Here is a 14,423-nt window from a genome sequence, read left to right on the forward strand (position 1 = left end):
TAACTAACACACCATCCACTATTCCGTAACCCTGGTTGCTGGGAGCCACAGCCAATTAATATGATGCATGGCATTTTTGATTGAAAGGTGATGCCAGCTAGCCATTGAGATGATATGATTATGTTAAAAATTACATTCATATGGATACCGGACTCCTGCTGCGGGACTCCTGGAGAGTTCCCATTGGTTGGGAAAGTACAGTAGGAGGGAATTCCGGGGAGGCGCTTGCGCTGGAGTTCCGGAAAGGAGCAGAACGCCGCGTGGGTGGATCGGGAAGCTTCCCGGGCGGACGTGTTATTGGCGGTTCTTTCAAATAAAGTTTGTTCCTGTTTGAGTGGCTCGTGATCTTGTGCCCAGCCAGACAGCGGCAACTGGTGGCCCTGTACGGGGAGCGCCTGAAGCTTGGAGGTGAGTAAAATTGCTCGCCCCTGAGGGAAGGCGACAGAATGGGTGACCATTTCAAAAAACAATGTGTTCTTCTTTTGATTTATTTTGTTTTTGTTTCAAGCTGCCTATCCCTAGAATTTTCTCAGGCAAACTGGGAAAAATGGTTGGCTCAAGGCTTGAAGTTGTTTGGCCCGGAGAAAGAGAAAATTGATACAACTATTCTTTGCTCCGTTTTTGTTTCATTCTGTTTCGGGTTTGTTTTATGCTACCTAACTGGGTTGCGTTACCTTTATAGTAGATTAGAAACTAGTAAAAAACAAACCGAAAAACTGTTAAGTAAATTGTTAGAGGTCCAAACTGTGGTAGAAAACATGTCAGGTCAAGCAAAAGAGAAGGTCTCTCCAGCTAGTCAGACAGAGGAAAATTTGAAGAAAGAAAGCTTAGAGGAAAAACGACCATCAGTTGGGGAGTTACAACAGGAGGCTGCTACTAACTCCGTTCTATCACCAGAGGGCGTAAGAGCTGAGCGGCCCTCAATTCCTGTAGTTAATGCACAAAATCCTAAGGCAAGATCCCAAAGACTAGCATGCCCTGTACTTGAGCAGGCAGGAGGGCAACGAATTCATCGCGCTCTAGATTTCAAAACAGTAAAGCAATTAAAAGAGGCTGTAACAACCTATGGCCCGCAAGCACCCTTCACCATAAGCATGGTTGAATCTATTACCAACTTAGACATGACACCAGCAGATTGGGCTAACATGTGTCGATCTGTGCTAAATGGAGGACAATATTTGTTATGGAAGGTTGCCAATGAGGAATTCTGCATGGAGACAGCTAGGCGAAATACAGCAGCCGGTTACCCTCAAAGAAATCTGGAGATGTTGTTAGGAAAGGGACCTTATGAGGGTCAACGGCAACAAATTGAATATGATCCTGGTGTATACGCACAAATTGCTGCAGATGCAGTTAGGGCATGGAAAACTTTACAGGGGCATGGAGATTTACAAGGACAGTTATCTAAGGTAATACAAGGAACTAACGAACCTTACGCTGAATTTGTAGATAGGCTTATTCAGACAGCTTCTAGGATATTTGGAGATGTAGAACAAGCAATGCCATTTATAAAACAACTGGCTTATGACCAAGCAAATCGTTGCTGCAGAGAGGTCATTAGACCATGGAAACATGAAGATTTAAACACATATATTAAATTATGTAGAGACATTAATGAACAAGGACAAGTCTTAGCAGCAGTACAACAGGCTTTAGATGCCAGGCCAAAAACATGCTACAATTGTGATCAGACAGGACATTTTAAAAGGAATTGTCCCATAGGAGGAGGGTTTAACAAAGCTAGGTATCAAAGAAATAGAATACCAGGTATTTGCCCACGATGCCGTAGAGGGAGACATTGGGCTAATGAATGCCGTTCTCAAACTACCATAGAGGGCACTCCGTTATCAAAAAACGGACAAGGATCAAGTGTTTACCCACGATATCGTGGAGAAAGGCATCAGGCTCCATTGCCAAAAAACGGACTGGAGGGCCCAATGCTCCGGGGCCCAAAACCACAAATATACGGGGCAATGGAGGAACCCAACAGCACCATCAAGGTAGTGCCCAGGACACATTATCCATTAAATCCCTCATCAGACAAACTAGAGGGAGCGCAGGGCTGGACATCTGCGCCTCCGCAAGAGCAGTACTAACTCCAGAGATGGGAATTCAAATTATTCCCACAGGAGTAAAAGGACCTCTTCCCCAAGGAACGGTAGGCTTATTATTGGGACGCAGTTCTTCCACACTAAAAGGACTTATGATAAGTCCCGGGGTAATTGATCCCGATTATGAAGGTGAAATAAAAATTATAGCTAGTTCTCCAAGAGGCATATCAGTTATCTCACCAGGGGATAGAATAGCACAGTTACTAATAATACCCAGCCTACATGATAAATTTTCTAGTCGTACTGTAGAAAGAGGTACCAGGGGATTGGGCTCCACAGGTGTAGATTGGGCTATGCTGTCTTTAAATTTAGATTCTCGCCCCATGCTAAAACTAAATATTCAAGGATACGACTTTAATGGGCTACTGGACACAGGTGCAGACCTTAGCATCATATCTAGTCAGGAATGGCCAAAACATTGGCCATTACAACAAGCCACTCAAACGCTTCGAGGCCTAGGAGTGGCTACTAATCCCCATAGAAGTGCAATGGTATTAGATTGGAAGGATCCTGAAGGATGTGAGGGAACTATACAGCCATATGTATTGGATCATCTTCCTATAAATTTATGGGGACGAGATGTCCTAGATCAATTAGGTTTAACGTTAACAAATAACATCAATCCTAATGCGCCCACTACTAGGGCTAAACAAGGTTTTAAAAAAGAAAAAAGATTAGGAAAACAAGGACAAAATATAGCAGCACCAATTCAAATAGATCAAGGAACAGACAGACATGGGTTGGATTTTCAGAAAGGGCCACTGAGACAATAAAAATTACTTGGAAATCAGAAAGACCAGTGTGGGTTCCTCAGTGGCCCCTGACTAAAGAAAAGATACAAGTAGCCCATGATCTGGTTAAACAACAATTAGCGAAAGGACATATACAACCTTCCATATCTCCCCATAATACTCCCATTTTTGTTATTAAAAAGAAATCTGGTAAATGGAGATTATTACAAGATTTAAGAGCCATTAATAATGAGATGGTTATTATGGGACCTGCTCAATCAGGGATTCCCCAATTGTCTGCTTTACCAAAAACCTGGTATGTTTTAGCTATAGATATTAAAGATTGTTTTTTTTCAATTCCTATTCATCCTGAGGATAGTCCACATTTTGCATTTACTATCCCTGCACTAAATCATGAAGGTCCTGATCAGAGATATGAATGGAAAGTACTCCCTCAGGGGATGGCTAATAGTCCAACTATGTGTCAAATTTATGTTAACAAAGCAATCCAACCACTTAGAAATCAAAATCCTGAACTACAAATATTTCACTATATGGATGATGTATTATTGGCACATAAAGATAAAAACATATTGCTGGAATGTTATGCCACACTTACAAACTTATTAAAAAATTATAATCTAGAGATAGCAATAGATAAAGTACAATTAAATCTTCCAATTAATTATCTAGGAGTCCTGTTATCCTCAACCATGGTCCGTCCACCAAAAATTCAAATACGAGTAGATCAACTCAAATCACTTAATGACTTTCAAAAGTTATTGGGAGACATAAATTGGATAAGGCCTTATCTAGGCATACCAACAGGAGAGCTAGGACCTTTATTTGATATCCTAAAAGGTCCATCAGATCCAAATTCACCCCGCATGCTAACGCCTGAAGCAAGAAAGGCATTAAAAATCATTGAAACATATATGGAAAATATGCACTTGGATAGAATTGATATAAGTTTGCCTTTATTATTTATTGTACTACCAACAAAAAATATTCCTACAGGAGTATTTTGGCAAGAAGGTCCATTATTGTGGATACATTTATCTTATTCTCCTAATACTATTCTTACTAGATATCCTGAGGCTGTAGGACAATTAATACTCAAAGGAATAAAAGCAGCAAAGGGAGTGTTTGGGATTTCTCCCAATAAAATTATTACTCCATATACTATGGATCAAATTGATGAGTTAGCCAATGAGTTAAATACTTGGGCAATAATCATGTGTAAATCTAATGTTTCATTTGATAATCACTTGCCATCTAATCCTTTGTTGTCTTTTTGGTCTAAGCATCCTGTAGTTTTTCCAAAAATGACAAGAAAGACCCCTATCATGAATGCTCCAAATATATTCACTGATGGGTCAAATAATGGTACAGCAGCAGTAGTTACCCCTGATCAAACTTTTACATTTTTAGTACCCAAACAATCAGCTCAAAAGGTAGAGCTTAATGCAGTATTACAAGCTTTTATGATGTTTAAAGATTCTGTATTTAATTTATTTTCTGATAGTCAATATGTAGTTAATGCTATAGTATCCCTTGAAGATGCAGGTAGGATTTCCCCTTCTTCTACTGTTTTCTCTTTGTTTTCCACTATACAAAGTCTAATCTGGGACAGAAAAGATCCATTCTTTATAGGACATATCAGGGCACATACAGGATTGCCTGGAGCCCTTAGTTTAGGCAATGAATTAGCAGATAAATCTACACATGACATACATATTTTCTCCACAATAGAAGAAGCTATAAATTTTCATAAAAGGTTTCATGTCAATGCTAATACTTTACAAAAACGTTTTAAAATAACTAAAGAACAAGCCAGACATATAATAAAACAATGTCAAAATTGTGTGACATTTTTACCACAAGTTAATCTTGGAGTCAATCCTAGAGGACTGATACCTAACCATATTTGGCAGATGGACGTCACACACTTGCCAGAATTTGGAAAATTAAAATATTTGCATGTTACAGTTGATACTTCTTCTGGATTTTTGATGGGCTCCCTTCATGCCGGAGAAAAAACTAAAGATGTTATAGCTCATTGCTTACAAAATTTTGCCACTGTGGGCGTTCCAAAACAGTTAAAAACAGATAACGGTCCCGGTTATGCTTCTACCTCTTTTAAACAATTCTGCTCATCATTTGGCATTACTCACATAACAGGAATTCCATACAATCCACAGGGACAAGGCATAGTTGAAAGAGCTCATCAAACTATTAAAATGTACTTATTAAAACAAAAGGAGGGAATTGGAAAGGGGTATATATCCCCCAAAGATAAACTTAAAATAACCCTCTTTACTCTAAACTTTTTAAATTTGGATTCATCAGGACTTAGTGCTGCGGAAAGGCATATGTATCCAAAAAATGTGCATAAGCCTAAAGTTCTTTGGAAAGATATTCTAACAGGACAATGGAAAGGTCCTGACCCAGTAATTGTCTGGAGTCGGGGCTCTGTTTGCGTGTTTCCACAGGGAGAACAGCAGCCGATTTGGATTCCAGAAAGACTAACTAAAACGATTTCTACAGATCAAAAAGAAGATAATTTGACTCAAATCCATAACAGCTGATATCCAGAACTCCAGCTTGGCCATTCTTACATCTGCGACTGATTAACCAGGATGCTTTTTTCAATATCTATTTTATTATTGCATTTTTCCATATCATAGGTTCTATTTTATTTTTGAGCTCATACAGACCTAGGTTGATGTTTTTCTGATCAGTTTTATTTTTTAACTGTGGAGTTTTTAACATTGCAATGGAGATTTCACCTAGGTGAAACTACAAGGCCTTTACTATTGTCTTATGTGTTGTATGTTATATGTGCACACTTCTGTTTTGTGTTATGTGTCTATATGTGCGTATGTCCATAGATCATATATGAGGAGTGCTCAAAAAAAAAAAAAAAAAAAAAAAAATGGATCCAAGTACTTTTTATTATTCACGTCATTTTAATGGTTTAATTTAAATTGGGTAAACAGCTGTTAAAAATTATTTTAATATGTGTACAAATAAGCAGGTTAACAAATCTGTTTGTTTATTTTCATCTTTCCTTTTCATTATATTTAATAATTCTGTTCAAGATAATGTAAATTGTTCTAAAAAAAAAAAAAAATGTTTTCTTAGTACCTGTTAAAATGTTACATTTTTTTTTCTTTTTCTCTTTAACATCATTGTCAGAATTCTTATTTTTCATCCCAGTGCCGGTGAAGACAAAGATGAAACCAAACTACAACTTCTTCGATAATTATCACAACAAACTGTATAAACTGATATATCAATGATCTTGGGAGGAAATGGACATATTGATAGATTCCTCCACTTTGAACTGCTTACAAAACTTGCCTGGACTATGTATCACTTGTATGCACTGTGATCTATCCGTTGATACAACAAATTATGGTAATGCTGGCGTATCTTTGCTGATGTGTCACCAGTGATGCAATTTTCCCTAGGAGTCGTCAATTGATGTGGTGTTGTGGCATTTCTGTATCCTCCTCCCTTCTACTAGTGATGGTCTAATTTTGGGGGCCAACAGAGGTGAGGCAAAGAACCTCACCCCCCCACTGGCACCAAGGCCAAATCTGGGGGCCAACAGAGGTGAGGCAAAGAACCTCACCCCCCCACTGGTGCATAGGCCTATCCACAATTATGGCTATTTGCTGGACCGGTAGTCAGTGACGGGTATGATCCAATTGCAATGGTATCAACCTAAGACAGGAGGCTGACGCCTAAAGGTCAGTTTTCCAATGACGGGTAAGAACCATATGTTGAATTGGACAAACCTAACAGGCACGGTCCCTAGCCACATTACTTGCTTCTTAATTAAACAGAAGGGGGGAGATGCTGGGAGCCACAGCCAATTAATATGATGCATGGCATTTTTGATTGAAAGGTGATGCCAGCTAGCCATTGAGATGATATGATTATGTTAAAAATTACATTCATATGGATACCGGACTCCTGCTGCGGGACTCCTGGAGAGTTCCCATTGGTTGGGAAAGTACAGTAGGAGGGAATTCCGGGGAGGCGCTTGCGCTGGAGTTCCGGAAAGGAGCAGAACGCCGCGTGGGTGGATCGGGAAGCTTCCCGGGCGGACGTGTTATTGGCGGTTCTTTCAAATAAAGTTTGTTCCTGTTTGAGTGGCTCGTGATCTTGTGCCCAGCCAGACAGCGGCACCTGGTGTCTGTGATGACCAGAAACAAAAACTTAAGCTGAGGGGCTGAGGATATGGCTCAGTTGGTAGAGTGCTTGCCTTGCATGCACAAGGCCCTGTGTTCAATCCCCAGAACCAAAAAAAAAAAAAAAAACTTAAGTTGAGTTAAGGTAACTCTTGAAATTTTCTTTTTGCTTTTTATAGCAATTGGGAGTAAAAATGACAATAAAAAGGAAGACAATTTAAAAGCGACTCAGGGGAGGCTGATGGAAACCAGGGTTTCCCTTCCAGCTACACACTTAAGTAGTGTATGCTGTGAAGATTATGTTTCCTTGACTGTGCAATGAAGATCCTACTTGCTGCAAGATCAAAATAGTGCACATAGTATATATACTCAGCCACTGCCTGACTTCATATTCACCCATTCCTTCACTTAACATATGTTTAATGAGTTTTTACATTACGTATAGCAGAAGAAAAAAAAAAACCCTTTCATAGAGTTTAACACTATGGCACAATAATGAGGCAAGTAATAGTTTCATAAACAAAAGTTAATTCTCTTTGTCTTCTCCTTATTTGTAATAAAGAGAACACATGTTCTTTCTACTTCCACTTATAAGAATTAAGTGAAGTAATAAATATGGATCCACTCTGGAAATCCAAAGCTCTCTACAAATATTTATTTATGGATTTGTAACAGAAACAGGCACATGCTATTTCCAAGGCCCCAGGGAAAGTAGAAAGATTAACTAGATGGACACTGTCTGTTCTGTTTGAGGAAGGGAGGGACAACTGGACAATGTGGACTCTTCTAGGCAGAAAATACTATGGGTGTTTGAAGATAGGGATGGAGAAAGGGATTGGATGTTTGAAGGAAAGAGATTTGATTCTGTTGAGAGGTTTCAGGGAGCACTTTATAGAGCAAATGCATTAGAACTGTGTCAAAACAATCAGGGGCATTTTGACTTGAGATCAAGGAACAGAGTAAGCAAAAGCATCGATGCTGGCGAACAAGGGGCAACAAAAAACAGTAGGTAGCACATTTTGATTAGATCAAAAAAGGCATTAACGGCAGTTGTCAGCAATAAGACTTTGGACAAGTGGTTTGGAATCAGACCGTAGAGGACCTTGAGGCTGGGCTAAAGCGTGGGAGTTGTTTTTGAGCAACACAATAACACAACTGGAACTGTGAGTCAGGAGGAGAAATCTACAACTGTGTCTGGGGTAGACTGTTATGGCTAGTGATAGAGTTTTGCTGAAGTCTTTGGGCCCTGTGAAATCTAAGGTTTGGAAGCTGTTAAAGTTGGAGTGACCTAGGAAACTTGAAATATTTTCATTCTTGGTGGCACTGAGTCATGTAAAAAACAAATTCCCTCCTATGAATAATATGGAACTCATACAATAGATCCAAAGAGCATAGTTTCTTGGTGGAAATTATGCACTCCTTGTACTACATTTGCCTCAGCACAGGTCACATTATCTATAATCTCATACTATGGAAATAAGGAAGAGAGACAGCAAGAAGTAAAAAACAATATCTCTAAAATCTAAGCTGCTGTGACTCATAATCCTAAAAGGTACATACCAGACCCTCAGCCTGCTTCACACCCACTCTGGGCTGGCCCTTTAGCATGCAGAAATGGCTGATCAGTGAAGCTGCCCTGAGCTCCCAGGGGCTGTGTGCATAGAACAAACTGACCCTGACCCTCTCCCCACCCATGAGCCTCCTAGAGCCAAAACAGCTGTGGGGGACAGTGGCAGCCACTCAACCAACCTACAAGCAGCTGACAGCTGACAGGCTTCATTTGTGAGTCAACACAGATTGTGGAGAAAGCCAAGTTGTTCTGCCCAGCTGTGTTCAGAACTTCTAGACTAAAAGAGAATAACAGATGTCCATTAAAAAAAAAAAAAAAGCTACAAACCTCAAATATAATTTTACTACACAAATACATGCCAGTGAATATTTGGAGAATAAGAACACTTTTTGCCAGCCCTCACAGGGCGTCTGGATGACAAACACAGAGAGGAGGAACTACATATTTCTAATCTCCATCACATTTCCATGATGTACTCCAGAGAGTGTGAGACACTGTCTTGGTATGTCCCACAGGGCACTCTCAGGGCTGGTGAGGTATTTTAGAGCCAGAGGTAAACATGGGAATAGGTTACCTATTCCCAAGGCAAGGATAATTAAGTAGGAGCAAGATAGGTAGCTAAAGACTTTTTCCTATTACCTCACATAAAGTCAGATATTAAATAAAAACATCTGGCATAAATTTACCAACATGGAGGGAAATGGTACTAAGCCACCCAGATAAGCTTTTAAAAAGTTCAAAATTAAAAGTTCTAAATTCTCTTCATCCAAATAAGCAACCAGCTCCTCGGGTTGGGCCCTCAGGGATTAAGTGATTTTGTAATCATGAGAGGCAGCCAGAGGTGAAGCCCTTTTCTCCCATCGATGAGCAAGTAAGTTAAGAATTTCCCACAGAGGCAATGCTACTTTGGGACCTGTCTTTTCAAAAGCTTTGCCTTGCTACCTTGGCCCAAAGGTCACTGTGTTTATGACCAAGATCTGAGTTCCTGATCTCAATGAAGGGCAGGAAAAGTGCCAGAAAAGTCTTGAAGGACTTGTCTTTGGCTCAAGTCTCACATATGGTTCTACGTTACCTGAATCTGCCTCCAAAGCCTTCCTAAGCTCAATTATGAGAAAACATAACCTCTTCCTCAGCACCAGGAATTTCTGTCCACTCAACTCCTTCCTGGAGCATTATTCTGTGTCTGGAAGAAAGCCAAATTGTCTTCCAATAAATTGGAGATTGAACATGTCTCATCCACGTGTAGGGCCCTATTTGTGGTGGTGGGTCGGGACTAATTCACTCTATCTTAAGATGAGCCCTCAAGTAGAATGAGACTTACTTTAAGAAACTTAGATGATGCAGCTGAGGATTGCAGAAGTAGTATTGAATTCACGCTCTTAGACTGATGTACTGGGTCCCAAAATGCTGGAAAGAGATCAAGAAGCCAGGGTAGAATTCAAGGAGCAGAAGTCACAGGCGGAGCTGCAACAGACCTAGGTCAGAAGTAAATACCTGAGTCTAGGTGTGTTGAATCTCCTAAAAATATCATCCATAATTGCAGTCAATGACCAACACTCATGGGATACTTCCTGGTTCACTTAAATTGTTTTTGCCTAGTTTATTAATGGTTACCTTCAATTTCTAAGAAGCTTCTGATGCAAGAGGCTCAGGCTTTACCCCTTGTGGTTAGTGTATACTTTCTTTCTTCTGCTGTGGGTTTGGATAAGGTGGAAAAGTTTAAGTAATTAACTCTTAATTGCCTCTTTCTGGTGTATTTGTTTTCAGATTGTTTTAAGGAGCTTCCTTTGAAAGTTCAAAACATTCCTGTTAATCAACAAAAATTTAATCCTGAGAGAATATTACTAAGATAAATCCATCTCAACAGGTATTAAATGACATAGAAAAATAGGATAAATTTTGTTTGAAACCTCATCTTGAAATCTGAGGGGAAAATATGAAATATTTATTATATTTTACAGTCAACAAATTGAGTTGTAATTGCAAAAGTGCCCTAAAATTTTAGAAGGATGAAATAGTTATTCTTCATTTGAAGGAGAGTAAAAGTTTCTCAATAAAATTACTTTATAATCTGATCTAGTTCATTGCTTCAGAATTGGACTACTATAGCACAATTCCAATGAAGATCACATTTTAGGCATGTTCAGTGCCTAAAAAATTTACTTTTATGTATAAGTCAACAGAACCAATCAAACATAAATATATGTGTATTTAAAAGATCAACAGAGTAGGGGAAGGAGAATGCAGGAAGAGAGAAGGGAAAGAAAGAGTGGGAAACATGAACTGACATCAGATTCTATGCATGTAGTAATTTGTTGAGATGAACCCAACTAGTATATATAACACTCTAATAAAAAGAAAAGAGAGGGAATAAAAAAATAGCAAGATGTTAAATTTAAAAATATATCATTGTATGTTATATTTCTATGTATAATCATTTTACAGAATCTTGATAATTCAGATATACTAGCTCATCATATATAGGTATACATGTCATACTTTTAATGACCATATATTTTGAGACAACATTAAATTAAAAATGAAACAAAGCCACAATATGTTAAAAATAAAATAAATTATTTTACTCTTAAAAATAAAAATTCAAACTACAATCTTCTTCCTGCCTTTAAAAAAAAAAGCTTTATGTATAGCTAGGTTAATTTTGTTCAAGCATATTAAAAACAAATTCTTTCCACTGTATTCCAAATTTGGACTCAGGCAAACTTTGTTATATTCAAATTGTTAAACCCCTGAATGTAATTTCTACTTCTCAGTTTCCTAATCGTGCTCTTGAGCTCCTCTTTAATAGGAGGCAGAAGTTCTAGGGTCTCTATTTCCCCTTTATACTTGGGGACCATCACTGCTCAATGTGCTCTGTGAGGTGTGTGTGGCATGCTTCACAATTCCAGTAAACCTATGCAGCCCACACTCAAACTATCCAGTGGGTTTCTCCCATCTTCCTGTGGGTTCCTCCATGGCATACTGTTCATCACATTTACCTTGTGGTTAGAATTCAAAAACTTCTTTGAAGAAGGAAATCGTGGAGTACCAAGCTCTCCTCAGTTATTACACTGCAGACAACTCATTGAACCTTTCAACTTGTTGCAAATCCACACCATTATCAGGTTCACATTATTACATCTAGGTTCAATATTTTTCAGCTACTTCTAGGCCAGCTAAGTCTTGAGTTCTCTCCAAAGTGCTAAGTTCATTTGAAGAAGCAAAGCATTTTCTTACCTAATTCTCCAGATTTTAATATTTTTTCCACATTTTTATTGATGTGTTATAGTTGTACATAATGTGGGGATTCACTGTTACATATTCATAAATGCACATGATACAATTTAATTTGGCCAACATCATTCCCCAGTGTTTCCTCTTTCTCTCCCCTCATCTCCCACTGGTCCCTTTCCTCTATTCTATTGATCTCCCTTCAACTTTATGACACAATCACACCTCACTTTTTTTTCCTTTTTAGCTTACAAATATGAAAGAAAATAACATGACTTTTCTGAGCTTGGATTATTTCTCTTAATGTAACGTTCTCAAGTTTTATCCATTTTTCTGCAAATGACATAATTTCATTTTTCTTTATGGCTAAATAAACTCCATTTTGTATATATACCATATTTGCTTATCCATTCATAACATTGATGGACACTTAGGCTGGTTCCATAACTTGACTATTGTGAATTGTGCTTTATAAACATGGGTATGCTCATATTGCTCCAGCATAATGACTTTAATTTTTTACGTTAAACACCACAGAGTGGTATACCTGAGTGTTAAGGTCTGTAAACAAGTCAGGATGGCACCTGGTATTTTGCCAGAGAAATGTTAAAGTCTGTAAACAAGTCTGCATGGTGCCTGGCAAAATGCCAGAGGGAGTGGTTTGTGAAGTAACAAAAGCGAGCCATGAAGTGTGGAGATTCCTTATTGGTTGACTGATGTATCTATTTTATGCTAATTAGATAAGCTGTGTAAAATGTATAAATATCACTCCTGTCCTACAATAAACTGCTCCCACTCCTGCTGTATCAACGTACACAAGTTGTTCGTCACCCCCCGGTTATTTTGCTGCAGCCGGACTGCAGCACCTGGGTCATGTGGTTCCATGCCTAGTCTTTTAAAGAACACCCATAATGATCTCCATAGCGGTTGTACTAACAGTAACATTAACAGTGTAAATGTTTTTCTACATATCCTCTCCAGTATTTATTATTATTTGTATAGCCAGACATTCTAACTGGAGTCACATGAGATCTCAATATAGTTTTGATTTGCATTTCTGTGATTACTAACATTTTTCATATATTTGTTGGCTATTTGTGTTTCCTTTTTTTGAGAAGTATCTCTTTCATTCATTTGCCCATTAATTAACCAAGTTATTTATTTTTTTGTTTCTAACTTTTTGAATTTTTATGTTCTGTAAGTTAATCCTGTCAGAAGTGTAGCTATCAAAGATTTTTTTGAATTCTTCAGGTTCTCTCTTTACATTCTTAATTGTTTCCTTTACTGAGAAGAAGCTCTTTTAATTTGATGTCATCTCATTTATTAACTCTTGGCATCACTTCCTAAATGTTAGGGGTTCTATTGAGAAAGTTGTTGCCTCTGCCTATATGTTATAATGTATACCTATATTTCTTATAGAACTTGCAGAGTTTCTGGTATAATTTCTAGATCTTTGATTGATTTTGAGTGGATTTCTGAGCAGGGTGAAAAATAGGGATCTAGTCTCACTCTTCTACATAAGGCTAACCAATTTCCCAGCACCATTTTTTAAAAAGACTGTCTTTTCTCCAATAAATATTTTTGACATTTTTGTCAAAGACAAGATGACTGTGCCCATGTGCATTGTCTCTGTGTTTCCTGTTTTGTCTGTTATACTGTTCTGTTTATGTGTGTGTGTGTGTGTGTGTGTGTGTGTGTGTGTGTTAATGCCAGGACCACAAATAATTTGTTACTATACCTCTGTAATATAGTTTCAAGTTAGATATTGTGATGCCTCTAGTATTTGCATTTTTGGCATAAATTGCTTTGGCTATTTTGGGGTTTTTTATTCTTCCAAATGAATTTTAGGACTGTTTGTTACTGTTCTGTGAAGAATGTCTTTGCTATTTTAATGGTGATTGTATTGAATTTGTCTATTGCTTTTGATAATATGGCCATTTTAGCAAAATTAATTCTGCTATCTATGAACATGGGCTATCTTTTCATTTTCTGTGTCTTTTACAATTTCTTGTTTCAATGTTCTATAGTTTTTATTGTAGAGGTCTTTCCCCTCCTTGGATGGCTTTATTCCTACATATTTTAATTTATTTTATTGTAGCTATTGGAAATGTAATTGTTTCCCCAGTTTCTTTCTCAGAAGATTCGTTATTGGTTTTTAGAAAAGACATTTATTTTTGTATGTTGCTTTTGTAACCTGTTACTTTGCTGAATTTGTTTATTAGCTCTAACATTGTTCTGCTAAAGCCTTTTGGATCTTCTAAGTATAGGATTATATCATCTGAAAACAGTTTTATATCTTTATAAAACTTTATATCTTTCTTTCCTATTTTTAAGCTTTTTGTTTTCTTCTCTTAGCTAATTGCCCTGGTTAGAATTTTTATACTGTATTAAATACGAGAGGTGAGAGTAGACATCCTTGTTTTGTTCCAGACTTTAAGAAAAATGCTTTCAGTTTTTCCCCTTCCTCTATGAAGTTGGCTTTAGGTTTGATGTACATGGCCTTTATTATCTTCATGTAGTCTTGTTCTATCCCTGGTTTCTTTGGTGCTTATTGTGAATAGGTACTGAATTTTGTCAAAGG

The sequence above is a fragment of the Callospermophilus lateralis genome, chromosome 10 (assembly GCF_048772815.1).
Source record: "Callospermophilus lateralis isolate mCalLat2 chromosome 10, mCalLat2.hap1, whole genome shotgun sequence".
NCBI lineage: Eukaryota > Metazoa > Chordata > Mammalia > Rodentia > Sciuridae > Callospermophilus > Callospermophilus lateralis.